Source organism: Sphaeramia orbicularis, chromosome 15, assembly GCF_902148855.1.
Source record: "Sphaeramia orbicularis chromosome 15, fSphaOr1.1, whole genome shotgun sequence".
NCBI classification, from domain to species: Eukaryota; Metazoa; Chordata; class Actinopteri; order Kurtiformes; family Apogonidae; genus Sphaeramia; species Sphaeramia orbicularis.
This window is the reverse complement of record NC_043971.1, coordinates 48,873,540-48,888,959: the sequence shown is the minus strand read 5'-3', so window position 1 is coordinate 48,888,959 and position 15,420 is coordinate 48,873,540. Positions and strand designations below refer to the sequence as shown.

Below are 15,420 nucleotides of genomic sequence, written 5' to 3'. Positions count from 1 at the left end.
CTCTTTTTTCTTAACCATGCTGTACACTGTCACGTCCCATTTGGGTCTGCATCGAGTCCGGTCCGAGTACACGCAGATATCCGCAGTGTATACGGCTGACTCTGGCCAACTCTTTGGGGGTCTGCCCCTAGTGGCCTGACTTATCAGTGCATGGCAAAGTTTTGGAACAGACAGACAGATGACCAACTGATGACAATACCCTGCGGCCAATGTGGCTGAGAGTAAAAAACTAACAAATTAAAATAAAATTAATTTCAATTAAATACTCATTCATGTTCCCAAAGCCACAGGGAGCTGCAGCAGAGGGATGAAAGAGCCACATGCGGCTCCAGAGCCATGGGTTGCCGACCCCTGTTCTAGACAGAGGAATCATTTAGAGCTCTTTCACAGATGTAATGCCAGCCTGAAATTCTCTAGACGTTACCCAAAGGGATGAGTATTTGAGGACACTAGAGTCTAAATCAGTCAAACTGAACATTAAATGGACTTCGGCAGCCACTTCCTCAGTACAAACTCAGCGCATTGCCCCGGCACACTGTCCACATCTACAGTACTGCCTTCAATAATGATACATAATGATAAATGTACTGTCAATTATTTTACTATAATAATAATGATGTACGTGTGCGCAATAGTCACATCGTAGGTCCTGTGATGTTGGAGGCAAATAAACTCAACAAATTGTCATAATTTCAACCTGGGTACCTGACACACACTGCATGCATCAATCCACCAATCACATTCATTCTTAATCAGTTTGCCGAAGCAGACCACACCCCTGCATATGGAAAGAGTTGCTGGTAACAGCGCAGCGTTTCTGCTGGTAAGGTTTTGCTGTGGTGCAGCACCACATCCTGCCCCCTCAAATGAAAGTTTGTGAAGCTTCAGGAGGTAGGGAAAAGATAAATGAGCGTTAAGTTTCACTTTCACAGGCGGCACGGTCCACACCACCCCGTACCCCCATAGTATTGTAAGTCGGACGGAAACTGGTCGAGCCCCACCCCCAGGCTGAATCGCACTCGCTTATAAGCTCTTGCTGACCCTTTCCCTGTTAGGGTAAGAGCCTATGAAAGAACATTCTCTACACTCAAGGCCATCAAAAGCAGACTTAGGAGCACCCTGTCAGCAAGGAAGCTGGAGGCGTTTATGCTGATGGCCAATGGGAAAGACATCCTCATGGCATTGGACACAGACGCAGTCACAGATAAGGTGGCTGAGAACAGTGAATTACTGAGAAAGCTGCTCTTGTAAGTTACTAATACAGTGAGAGGAACTTCTTGGATTGATTATCATTGATTAGAAAAATATTTATTGCAATGTAACAGTTGTCTTATGATTCTGAACCTGTCCTCCTCTCAGACAGGATTCCAACACTCCAAGATCTTTCACATAATCCATCATGGGAATTTGGCATTTGCACCCTTTTTTACTCAGTGAGTTCACAGTAGTCCAACACTACCTTAATCTGGAAGACTGAATAGATCTGTTGAGTTACTAATCATAACTACTTATGATGACAACTGATATGTGTGTGGTTGATCTCTCTCTGTCTCTCTGTAATGTAAGACACAGATGATCGTCTCATTCTCTTTCTGTCACACATACAGGATGATGTCTTCATTTTTAAGGATTTGTCCAAGGAGTTCACAGGCCTTCTTTATTCAGTACTGCTTTGTCTGGAAAACAGTGATAATCAGATCAATCAACCATGTCTATTATTTCTCTCTCTCTCCCTCATACATGTGTCATTATTCCTCTTAAGTTTTCATTTTCGACACTGAAATTTTTGTCTTTATGACTGACCAATAATTAAATCTCTCTCTTTCTCAAACATTCATACACAGAGTTGAAAGTTTATTCAGGAGTTCAGCTACATTCATCCTTTTTGACTGGGTAAGTTCACAATTTATTGAGTACTACTCTTGGAAGAGTTAGCACCTGATCCATCATTTCTCACCTCTAAACACATAGGCACACCCAATAGCATGAATGCTACTTTAAAATTAATTACTGTGATGGAGTGGTGGAGTATACATTTTCCTAGTGTTAGTAAATTAAATTTTTTTGAACTATTTAATGTGTCCACTCTTACTGATTCCTGTTAACTCATCACATGGCTTAAGGTACATGGTTTTAAAGAGTTGCACAGTTGGTATACATTCAAGAGACCGAAAAAGTGCATGTTATCAAATGTAGTGGGCCGGTCTGGTCCAAAATGCCAGGGCTGATTTTTTGTCCTAGTTCACACCTGATCAGCACCTAAAGAGTAGCACCACCTTTCGCATTTTCAGATCAAAGCTTTGTATTCTCGTAAATTCCACAGCACTGAAGCTCCAGTTTTAACTCAGCTCCAAACACCCTGCCCTCATCAACAGGTGCTGAACAAACCTCACTACCACAGTTTTCATAGTGAGAGGATGTCAGAAAAAATTGTGCAACAAACAGATAGGCAACAAAGCTGTGAGTAGGGTGACCAAGTACATGTAACAGCTTTTCAAAGCTCATCATGTTGAACAGAAGTGTAAGAGCAGACATGCAGAGGACGCAGAAGGTGGGACTGTGGGGCTGAGCCAAACTTCCTGCAGAAACTATTCATTACAGCCTGCCTGTCATGTCTGAGCCTGTCCGAACACACCTTCCCACTTCTGCCTCCAGGCACACTTTCCACTAGAGCCACCAATAATGCCCTGAAACTGTCACTGTTAACCAGAGCTACAGAGAGTAGAAACTTCTTTAACTTCCCAATGTTTCCTTAATGCATCAAACATCTACATCAGATAGCATTAGGCCTAAATAGCTGAAGAAAACATGTAGAGCTGAAATGATTTCCTTAATTTCCCTGGCACTAAACACTGATTCCACTGTTGTTTCACATGGATGCTTATAGTGACATACATGACACCAGGATCAACACAAAGTTGATCAGAACAGAACAGGGAAAGAAAGCTTTTAAATGTTCTGGTTCCATTGCCTAGAACAACTTACACGAGGAGCTAAAACTGAAGGAGTTGGTCTCTTTAAATGCATTTAGAGTCATTCTAAATGAATGGGAAAAGGATGAATGTGGATGTAGATGTTTTTCTAAATGATTAAATCGGTTTCTGCCTTGGGATGCTTTTAGGAAAAATTGTTGCATACTTTGCATACTTTAAATCATTGATGGTGTTGTATTTGTATATTTTTAGTTTAGAGTTTTATGTATGGTTTTTATATCCTTTTACTTTATTTTTGTGGTTGTTTTAGCTGGTTCTGGAATAAAGGCTGTTTGTCATTTTTCACACGTCTTTTTCAGATTTTTACTATTTTTTTTTTGTCAATCCAAATAATCCTTCAATCAAATTGAAGAAAATAATCCACAGACTAACTGATTATAAAAATAATCACTCTAAAAACATGCGCAAAGCCAAGTGGGACCTTTCTGTGTGGAGTCTGCATGTTCTCCCCGTGTCTGCATGGGTTCTCTCCGGGTGCTCTGGCTTCCTCCCACCATCCAAAGACTGACAGGACTGATTGATTGATTGATTTTTATTTATTTATTTTTTAAGTATATTAAGTCAGTAACAGTAATTAGGTGCTGAATAGCCTAGCTTTGAATGACAGGGCCCCTGGTATCACATGCAGTAAAAATGTAATATTTAACAGAATCCAACTACAGGCATTCCAAATGCTGTAATAAATGAAGCATAGAGTGTAATGCATATATCAACATGTGACCCACTTTTAACTCCCTCTCTCTTTTTCAAACCCTTATTGCTTATTTATTTGAATGTAACCTATGATAAAGGCTAAGATAAAGTTTAACAAAGATTAAGATGTTATATGCTACTGTATGCAACATTACTTGTTCGACCTCACCTTTCTATGTCTTTTTACTATTTGTTAAATATTGTTTTAAGTTCAATAAGTTTCCTTTTTAAAACTGAGTTTTCTAACGTTTGTTATCATTGTGTCATTTCTATGATGTAAATTGAGGGAGCAGTATCGGCGCCAAATATCGGCTCAAGGAGATCGGCAGCCCGTATCAGTCATTGGCTAAGGCTGATGAAAAAAAATTCTTTATTAGCCCTAAAAAATCCATATCGGTCAATCCCTAATTGATATATGGTAAACATGTTGCAGTTAATGATTTATTACCTCCGCCAGGAGGTATTGTGTTTGTTTGTTTGTTAGCAAGACAACTCAAAAAGTTATGGACGGATTTTCATGAAAGTTTCAGGAAATGTTGATACTGTCACAAGAAGAAATGATTCAATGTTGGTGGTGATGGGGGGGGGGGGGCAGATCAGTCTTGGAGGTCTGCACTCTCTGAGTGCTTTTCTTGTTATGCAATTTCCACTGTGTTGTCTCATAGGCAGATTTGTTCTAACCAATCTAACCAACCATACTGTCATGACATATTGGCAGGGTTCTTACTAGGCTTGGGTGCAGTTCCCACACCATTTTGAGCAGCACCCAAGCCAAAAGAATGTAAAATCAGTGTTTAGAGCATCAAAGCTAAATGAGTTTTCTCAGATCTAATGGTTTCAATTTGTCTCCAGTCAACTACTTAACCAACTTTTGCTTTTAAACTTCTTGGATAGTATTCACTGATCAAATGCTGCACATTTTTGAAATTTCTGTACACAGATATTTGGTATTCTTTCACAATTTTTTTGGTAAAACATGACATAACCCCTTACATATACTTTGGTCCTCCACATATTTAGTGAAAAAGCTATAATCCAGTAAGTGTAACAGCCCTCTGAAAACCTAGGGAAAACCCTGTCATACAACTGTACTACAGTACTTACACTGCAAGACAACCACCTATAATAAAAACCCCAATGCCTGTGTAACTGAAGAGGAAAAGTCATAAGAAGGAACAAAACAACAAAGCAGAGGACAAAACTTAATTTTGCAAGTTTAATAAAATGTAATTTCATCAAATGTTTGACTCTACAAAAACACTTAAACATACATCTCACCAAGAACATCTGTCATTCTAAACACTCCTGGGTTTGTTAACACATTGAATAAAGCCACAGTTTAAAAATCACACAGATAAAAATAAATAATAATAATTTAAAAAAGAAAAACAATGCTGATTTGCTCTGTGGCTCCTACTTAACAACTTCCTTGTCCGGTAAATGCTGCAGACAGACTGGAACTGAGTTCAGAGTCTGTCTGACTGAATGAATGCTTCATGTGCTCATGTTTAGTGATGTGTGTAGAATGAGGGCCGAGGCCACACAAATCTGCTGCAGGGCTCCAATTCTGCAAACCCCACCCACCCCACTGCTGCAAACCTCATTACTGTTCCTGACCCATTGTGTGAAACCATAACCGACTAAAACATGGACATTAATGTAAGACAGCCCCACCTATCCTTTTCTAGTAACAGTGCAGCATTATGTCTGTCATGCTAATCTGTAGAGCTGAAACGATTAACTGATTCAGCTCAAATCGATTACAAAAATTATTAAACTGGGGTTTTCCTGAATCAAAGCTTTGTTTCCTTAATTTTGCTGCTGCTAAACATCAGTTCCACTGTTCTGTTGATCCTGGCACATGACGCTAGGATCAACACAAACAACGTAGAGCATAGCTAAGAAGAGATGAGGACAAAAAGGTAGAAAGTGTTTAAAATGTGTGAACATTTTAAAAGGGGAACAAAATACAGTCCATTCCATCCACTGTGGTACAGAGCTAGTTTATCAAAAGAGCAAGACTTCAATGATGCAGCATTTGCAGCGGAAACACCCAGTCTGTATTAGTCCTGAGCGGGGCCCACGCAATGTAATAATGTTTAAGCTCATGCTAATGCTAGAATGTTAGCATAATGAACCAACAGAACATATGGGTATGTAGCATTTGCTAGTTATGTCATTAACCTTAGCTCAAGAAAAAATTAGATGTTGCTGCATTACTTTAATTCATGTTTTGCTGTAACTGTTAAGGAACTGATGAAACAGACTGATTCTCATTCACAAACACTCAAAAGATTCAAATGCGCACACAGATATTTTTATATATCCTTTTACTTTTATACTTTTTATGGTTATTGTTTCAGCTGGTTCTGAAATAAAGGACAAATTGTTTATCATTTTCAGATATGTGAATCGAAGAAACATGATAGCTCCAGTCCTAGTACACTGTAAGATATATTTATGTATTTAAGTATATATATCCTGTACTGTAGGCCTTAGTTTGGTTTCATGAAATTGTCCAGGTGTTCATATTTGCTCATGGTTATGTGTACAGAGTCCCTGTCACACTGTTTTCAACACTGTAGGCATACAGCAAACAGACTTTGGACACAGCACACATGTACAACAGACACTAGAGTAACATAAAAGGTCAAAATTTCCAGGACACTGCAATGGCTAGCACAGTAAGCTAGATCCCATTACCCATTCCCTGGCTTTGAAATGTGCTTTAATGTTGTGTAGGTATAACATATGTCACATCATATACACTGACAAGAAATTCTAAAGGCCCTGGGCACGTTGCTCAAAGATAGCTCAAAGAACTGTGTTACTCATTTGAAAAGCTTGTCAGCAGCCAAGATTTTCTAGAGTAGCGTTCATGCCTTTGATGATTTTGAACGTGGAGTAACATATTCCAAGTAAGACACTATGCAATATACAGTGTAAAAAGGTGGACATATGACTGCTCTACTGTACAATGATGAGCTTTGAGTAGATTGGATCACATCAGGCATGAAAGTGGTCATATGACAGGGCTGGTGCACATTTACCAAGTTGCCACTGAACAGAGCTGCTTAACAGGTGCACCAGTCACGATGCCTACAAATGAAGTATGGACATCTACAAGCCACTGTAGCATGTAACATATTGTAGGAAATGCGGGATGAAAAGTGAATATCAAAATTTTCCTTTTTCCAGTATGACTGAAATTACCATATACACTAGTGAATTGGACTGGAAGCTGAAAATATGCCATTGTAGAACACTGTGAAAACCATGGGGGTGGGGGGTCATATAGGGGATGTGCACAAGCAATATCTGCAGCAATAAAATTTAACATAAAGTGTCACATGATATTTCATTCTAGGCAATAAAGTGACATGTAGAAAAGTACATGTAGAAATTTAAAGCCCATTTATTTTAGAATATGTCAGCACTAAAACTATTTAATTCAGCTGAATATTATTTGAATTGTTCAATCTAAATAATTATATACTGCTATGGCACAGGCTCATACATAATTACACTGTACAGTGGGAACGGAAAGTATTCAGACCCCCTTAAATTTTTCACTCTTTGTTATATTGCAGCCATTTGCTAAAATCATTTAAGTTTATTTTTTCCTCAATGTGCACACAGCACCCCATTTTGACAGAAAAAAACAGAGTTGTAGATATTTTTGCACATTCATTAAAAAAGAAAAACTGAAATCTCACATGGCCATAAGTATTCAGACTCTTTGCTGTGACAGTCGTATATTTAACTCAGGTGCTGTCCATTTCTTCTGATCATCTTTGAGATGGTTCTACACCTTCACTGGAGTCCAGCTGTGTTTAATTAAATTGATTGGACTTGATTAGGAAAGGCACACATCTGTCTAAATAATACCTTACAGCTCATTGTGCACATCAGAACAAATGAGAATCATGAAGCTAAAGGAACTGCCTGAAGAACTCAGAGACAGAATTGTGGCAAGGCACAGATCTGGCCAAGGTTACAAGAGAATTTCTGCTGCATTTAAGGTTCCTAATGCTGCTGGTGGGGGGTCCATTGCCTTGATTCTCCTGAATATAGCAGAAATGTGTCAAACTGTTCATGCATGGACTCGTTCACAGTTCCCGTTCAAATGTTCTTGCCTCTTTTATGCCACAATACATTCCTGTTGAGTCTAAATTGAACATTCTGAAACTTAAAGCTGCCAAAGTTCAGCTGCACATCAAAAAGGCAATGTCTATGCCTTTTTTTTTTATTTTTATTTATTGCCTTATATGTTTGATACTTACGAGAAATACTAAGTTGAGAGTAATTAAATTTTATTTATTTTTAATTTTTGTTTGCAATTGCCTCTGAAAATATTTGTGGTCAAGAAAATACATTTTGTTGCGTATGCACAATATGAATGTAACAAATAAAACTGTTAATTATCAAAAAAAATAAAAAGGAAACCAATTGGTCCTTCATTATTAAGTGAAATACCTTATTTCTTCTTGTGCATTTATAATTGCTCTTTAACCAAGCAAAAATAAGTTTTATCCAATTACTCGATTCATCGAAGGAATTTTCAGTAGAATACTCGAATACTAAAATATTCAATAGCTGCAGCCCTAATTGGTTGCTTTAAAAAATTGCAGGAGGGCCACTAGACTTACAATATCCCTCTCAAATAGCTTCAGAATGTTCCATTTTTACCTCAATTTTTCAAAGGGGGAACCCCCCCCCCAAACTTGGTCGCTTCGCTCCCTCGCCTACCTGTGCTCCCTCTTACTAGTTTTTTCTAGAAAAACCCCTGTAGCAGTACATTAATCCACATGATAATGGCCCAAAACTACACCATGGTCGGTTGAGGAGATTCAGTCTTTGGTGGCCGATGTAAAAATTCAGACGAGACAACACGCAACAAGCGAGTTTTCAGCAACTCTATGAGCAGACGACACGGAAATAACGCGCTGTATCGCTATGATGTCCAGGTACTGCAAAAGTCAGTAGTATCCTGTAATGGAAACGGTCTCCAGGAATACCGAGCTGAGCTGAGTCGAGCTGGTTCCATGTAGTGGAAACGCAGCATAAGAGCACAGTGGCCTCCATAATCCTTAAATGGAAGATGTTTGGGATGTCCAGAACTCTTCCTAGACCTGGCCGCCCAGCCAAACTGAGCAATCGGGGGAGAAAAGCATTGGTGAGAGAGGTAAAGAAGAACCCAAAGATCACTGTTACTGAGCTCCAGAGGAGCAGTGGGAAGATGAGAGAAAGTTGTAGAAAGTCAACCATCACTGCAGCCCTCCACCACCAATCGGGACTTTATGGCAGAATGGCCTGACGGAAGCCTCTCCTCAGTGCAAGAACCATGAAAGCCCACAAAGAGTTGACCAGAAAACACACAAAGGACTCCCAGACTATGAGAAATAAAATTCTCTGATCTAATGAGACTAAAATTGAACTTTTTGGCCTTCAATCTAAGTAGTATGTGTGGAGAAAACCAGACACAGCTCATCACCTACCCAATGCAATCCCAACAGTGAAGCTTGGTGGTGGCAGCATCATGCTGTGGGGGTGTTTTCAGCTGCAGGGACAGGACGACTGGTTGCAATTGAAGGAAAGATGAATGCTGCCAAGTACAAAGATATCCTGGATGAAAACCCTTTCCAGAGTGCTCTGAACCTCAGACTGGACCAAAGGTTCAACTTCCAACAAGACAATGACCCCAAGCACACAGCTAAAATAACTAAGGAGTGGCTTTGGAACAACTCTGTGACTGTTCTTGAATGACCCAGCCAGAGCCCTGACTTAATCCCAACTGAGAATCTCTGGAGACCTGAAAATGGCTGTCCATCAACGTTCACCAACCAACCTGACAGAACTGGAGAGAATCTGCAAGGACGAATGGTGGGGGATCCCCAAATCTAGGTGTGAAAAACTTGTAACATCACCATCATTCCCAAGAAGACTCATGGCTGTATCAGCTCAAAAGGGTGCTCATACTCAAAACTGAGCTAAGGGTCTGAAAACTTGTGACCATGTGATATTTCAGTTTTTCTTTTTTAATAAATCTGCAAAAATGTCTACAATTCTGTTTTTTCTGTCAAAATGGGATGCCATGTGTACATTGAGGAAAAAATTTACTTAAATGATTTTAGCAAATGGCAGCAATATAACAAAGAGTGAAAAATTGAAGGGGGTCTGAGGACTTTCCACACCCACTGTATATGAAAATCACAAAAGGCAGTAATGTGAAATGCCAGGGTGTGCATGGTGATATATAAAGTGGCAGACACTGAGTAGAGAGAGGTTTCTGCGAGTCATGAAAAATTAAAGTTACTACATTGAATCCATGTCTTAGCACAGACAGGATGTGGATGCAGTGATGTTCTACTCACTGTTGACACTTGAAACAAAATGTTGATTTATTTTAACTCTAAAGCAAATCAAAATATTTTATATTACATAAAGTCCTTGGTGGAGGTAAAATGGCTTTATTTGTTAAATACATGTCAGCTGTCGAAAGAAAGAAAGAAAGAAAGAAAGAAAGAAAGAACTGAGAAAGTAAAAGTACAGAGTTCTACAATTAATAGGGACATAAGATTTTGCCAAATGTTTTTACAGATGGGTTTTCATGGTATGTAAGGGGTCACTGGTTTGGGGTTGATAGCAGGTGAACTACTGCAACTATCAATAATCTTATTTCTATTTGCATTTCACCTTCACTGTTGCCCATCTTTGCAGTTTAGCTCTCACCATGTGGATGGAATCTGTGTGGTTTGTACATGTGAAGAGGGCTGTTTTAAAATCCATAAAGATGAATTGTGTTTGGAGAGAAATAGAGAAGATCCACTTAGCACAGGGCAGGGATTTAATAGCCTGGCCCTCATACACAAACACTATCTCCCTGTGAAAGGCACTCCGGGCCTTCCTCTTAATTATAAAGTGTTATCTCAGACATCAGTAATATGCTCTCAGGACAGAAGTGGGCCTGGGCCTGCAGCTCATGACTAATTGGGTCTCCATTCAGGAAGTGAAATGAACAAGTCAGTTGTCAGAGAGGGGAATGTCACAAAGGGAAATGAGCTTTTTATAGCAGCCTGATTGAAAATGTGTCATTTCAAACCGTCAGTCATAACATCAAATCAAACCCAAAAGCAATGATGAGGATGAAATAATACCATTCATGATGAGCTGCCACCTGACAGTAAGTAGGCAGTCAGCACTCAGATATTCTGTTTGTTAAACCTAATGATCGAGGAACCATGTATCTGTAAAATGTGTCTGCTGCGCCCATTTTGTGTGCTTGATGCTGAAACTGAAACATTTCTCCCCGAGTTTTGATTGTGAAGCTTATGGTGTAAATCTAATATGTTATGTCTTTGTGTTTCCTGTCATTTGTTGATGGACTTTTTATACTAAAATGTAGAGCCCGATCGATATGGGATTTTTGGGGCCAATACTGATACCGATACTGGGGGCTAAAAAAAAGCTGATATCCAATATATTAGCCGATAACCGATATATTGGATGATATATGGAGCGGGAGGGATTAGCGATCCATTCTTGTCAGAACAGGGGGTAGCAGTCCGTGATTTTCGGAAAGGGGGATTAGCAGTCCATCCTTGTCAGAACGGGGGTAGCGGTCTGTGATTCTGCGATTGTGTGTGTGTGTGTGGAGGGTGATAGCGGGATTGCCTGAGCAGAAGTGAAACTGAAACTGAGGCTGTACTGTTCCTCTAACTCTCTGGGCAGCACACACACACACACAGGAGCAGCGAGCGACAGAATCTCCACAGCAAAAATGTTAATTAATCGGTTACATATTGGCCGACGTTGATTAATCGTGATAAGCTATAATCGGCCCGATTAATCACCTGACAGATTAATCGTCAGACTCTACTAAAATTTGACAGTTCTGACCTTGTCTGGATACTTCAAAGTGGCTCTGACTGCAGCTATTGACAACACAAACTGTACAGAAAACAGAAGTGAATTGTGGTTTTACTGTGCTATTTCCTTTCAAAAACAAAGCTAACACTGCAATAACATGAACTATTATATGATGCAGCGTGTGATGATTACAAGACAGCAGTGTTAAGACAAACTTTTTTAATCCCAGGGCAAATTCAATGTCAGTCAGCTCAATAAAAGAAAAAGAAATACAAAAATTGAGATGCAGTGTTGATTTTGAGGTTGTTTTTGTAATCATGGATGTGTTCTAGAAAGCGCCTTCCCCCTGCTTTTGGTAAATTGGAATAATCAACACTACATACAACCCCTTTCACAAGGAGGTCTATTGAATGGAGGTCTGTGGAGTTAATGTGAGTAAATGAGAGCATTGCATGTCCAATCCAACACTTCCATTATCAGAACAGTAACTATGATTATATGTACACAAATAATTCACCAATACTCTGAGCCTTCATTGGACAAGTACATGGAACATTCACAGTGTGTTTCAATCATACAGTACAATCCAAGACCAGCATATGTCATGAAAACTTTCATGAAACACCATTGCAACTAACTTTGCAGTGCTAAGCTAACACTTGGCAGATGCAGTGGTATAAGTAATTCTCTATCACTAAAACTCAGTGACGGAGACAAAAAAAGAGCAAAAATAAAAGTTGCATTATGAAGGGATGATCATGAATTTTGTCTTACATCTGCTGTTTTCTAATTGTAACTTGGTTTTATATGAATGAAGCTTCTGCTATTGGCTAATCCATTGTTTTGTGTTGCATTGAAATGATTCCAGCTGGAAACAAATGGCCCAGGGCTTAACAGGTTTTAAGACTTAGTGCTGACTCAGTAATCGTACAGGCACTTCACAGACGATGGCAAGAAAGTCCAACACAATCAAAAGAAGAGTGCTCAAACTGCTGTTTCTAGTAAGCTGGGTGTTGTGATACATGTTATAAACGGAGCGGTAAATGTTAAAAGAAGGGACCCTCCCTAACAGAGCTGGTCAGATAATAATTCAGTGTATATCAAACAGACTGTTGTCATTGCATGGCTTGGAGCAACAATGAGCCTTAAACAGTGTTACATTTGAAACATGCATTAGCTTCGGAAGACACGGGCCATATCTATTAAGACGTTAAACAATATAATGATGAAATAAAGCCTAGAAAGGCCAATCTGAGTATCAGGAAGTGAGAATCATAGATTTCCACTTTTGGATAACCATCTCTGGTAACTGTGACATAGCCAGTAGAAGGAAAACATTCTTTACTGACAAACATTATCTACCAGAACTGAACTTCAGCGATAGATAACTCCGCATTCTTTAACACTTGCTGTGCCAACACAGTGCTCCCACTGAAATGAATGAGGCCATTCCGTTTTTTCAAGATGGGTCGATGTCAACATCCCGAACAGGCCCCTGATGACTGAGCGCTCAACATTTTGGTACTGTTGTGTTTTGTTTGACCCTAGTAGAGGAGCTGCAGGAGTCATGAGAAACAAATCTCTTCTGCAACAACACTGTAAAGCTTTCACTCTGCTTACTGTTGTAAAGGCTACATATCCCAAATCATTTAAGATCCATGTTCCACAGATAAACCAACTGACACAGGTTCTATAACCAAAATAATTTAGCGGTTTTCCAGATGATAAAAAAATCAATTCCGAAAGTTTCATTTACGAGCACCAAGTTGACCTGCAATATGAACCATACACAGTCTGTCTATGTATGAAACAGGGTAAATCTAATCATACTTGGGTCCAAATTAAGGCTCTGGGACCTAACAGTATTATGAGGAAAAAATGTCTATTGTTTATATTTTTATCAGTATTTTAGCCATCTTGCATTCCCTACTTTGTCATTTCACATGGATGCAGGCAGGAAATGTCCATAAACATGAACAGAAGTGACCCTAACATAAAAGCGTGTAGTTTGGAACTTAACTTGTTTGCATGGAAATTGAGAAAAAAAGAAGGCAATAATAAAATGTAATTAATTAAGGTATTTCTTTTTTCCAAACTATTTGGTGGTTGAAAGCACAGAATAGTTCCTGTATCATGATATACTGTGATATAAAATTAACTCTAATATCTAAGAGATTCAGCTCATATTGGCCAACCCTAGTCTACATATCATGTGACAACAAGTGGGGGCGGGTTCAAATTCATAAGGTATGATATGACTTTTTCGATCCCACCGTAGAAAAACTGCAGTGTTTACAGCAGCAAAAAAACACAAAAAACTAAGTTCAGAAAGAGTGAAACAGGAAATATAAAAGAGAATCTGCTATTTGTATTACTTATTCTGTACACACATACATATTATTTACATATTTACAATATAGTTGCATGACATGATAAAACTAATAAAAGTAATGCATGATTATTTATTATTTAACTCTAAACTAGTTGCGTTATGATTCCTAGGTCACTTCTCAAGTTAGAGTTAGGGGAATCAGACTCCAAACTCTATAGCTCCTTAGTAAATATCCACTAGAATCCAGCTACGTCTATGGTTGTATCACTAATGACTTTTGTCCTCAGCAAGCCGCAAGATTTAACAACACATACAGTCCAACTAGACGAGCTCTTAGCTGAGGCATTCACAGTCCGAGTGACCAGTGATTTTAGGGTGAGCAGACATTAACTGTGACCACAGAGCAGCCAGTGGCCAAAGCATCCCAGCTCAACGCCACAGCTCCCAATCTGGGAAACTGAGATCTACCATTACACTTAAGAAAATACACCTCTCATACGACCTATGAAAGACGGTGATGCAAATTAAAGGAACGGCTCAGTGTCATGTTACACAGCTGTCACAATGTGAAAGAAAAATACGATGTGAAAAGCAGGTTCAGGTAAATACTACAAAACTTTATTTCCACAGCCAGTAGTCGTGGATTCCTATTAGCATGCTAACATTTAGCTCCGCAAAGCAACAGTCCCCATAGACTAGACTGTAGCTACTGGTAGCATAGCTAACAGCAGCTTCAAACAAGTCAAGGTACACTCTGACCCCTCTCTATGATAAACCTCTGGTCGATACGTTGTTTCCCTCTAGACTTATTCCGTTTATATTAAGTGCACTGCCGTTTTGACCTCCAGCCGGTGAATTAGACACCCAGTTGAGAGCCGAGTCCCCTAAGTGCTGGGATAACTGGGACCTGGGATAACGTTAGAGCTAGCTGCTGAGGCTACAACAGCTGCTCACAAGGCTTCGCACAGAAAACGGGCATCAATTTTGAAAGACTGTCACAAAATCTGAAATCTGTCAATGATTTATGGCTTACCAGAATCCGTAAGCGACAAGAATCCAGCAAGACTTAGAAGTATACACAGCTTTGTCGTTTAGAGTTAAAAGTGAAGTTCAGAGCGTCGCTGCTCGGTCCGCCATCTTGGTTCTACTGAAACGCTGGATTCAACCAAATCTCGCAAAATAGGGGAGGGTTTCAAAATTAACCCCAAATTATTTACGTAAAGTTTGTTTTTACCGTCCAAAGTCCAAAGGACGGCAACGTTTCCAGAGTCTCTGAGACTATCTGAAAACACGGACACGTTGGTAATGGTGCTATATTTTATCTCCAACTGCAAATAAATGACAAACCCACAAAGAAGTTCCTTAAAACCTCCCGTGTGTGCACAGATGTGTGCAGTGCGAAAACGTTTGAAGACTTTGGAAAATAAATAAATAAAGTACAGCTCCCAATACATTTTTTTTTTTTTTTTTTTTTTTTTTTTTTTTACCACATATACATTTTAAAAATCTCTATCAAAACACAATTAGAATTGC

The 15,420-nt window shown here is 39.2% G+C and overlaps 1 protein-coding gene across 2 annotated transcripts in view; it reads right to left on the bottom strand.

The window, feature by feature from the left end:
- Positions 1 to 15,043, bottom strand: part of ndst2a (N-deacetylase/N-sulfotransferase (heparan glucosaminyl) 2a) — an 81,723-nt gene extending 66,680 nt beyond the window's left edge. The window contains exon 1 of one of the 2 annotated variants that reach the window (XM_030155754.1): positions 14,921 to 15,043. The gene's annotated coding sequence lies outside the window, so the exon portion shown is untranslated. The remainder of the gene's footprint in view (positions 1 to 14,920) is intronic. The other variant, XM_030155755.1, reaches the window with a different exon arrangement.
- Positions 15,044 to 15,420: the final 377 nt, after the last annotated feature.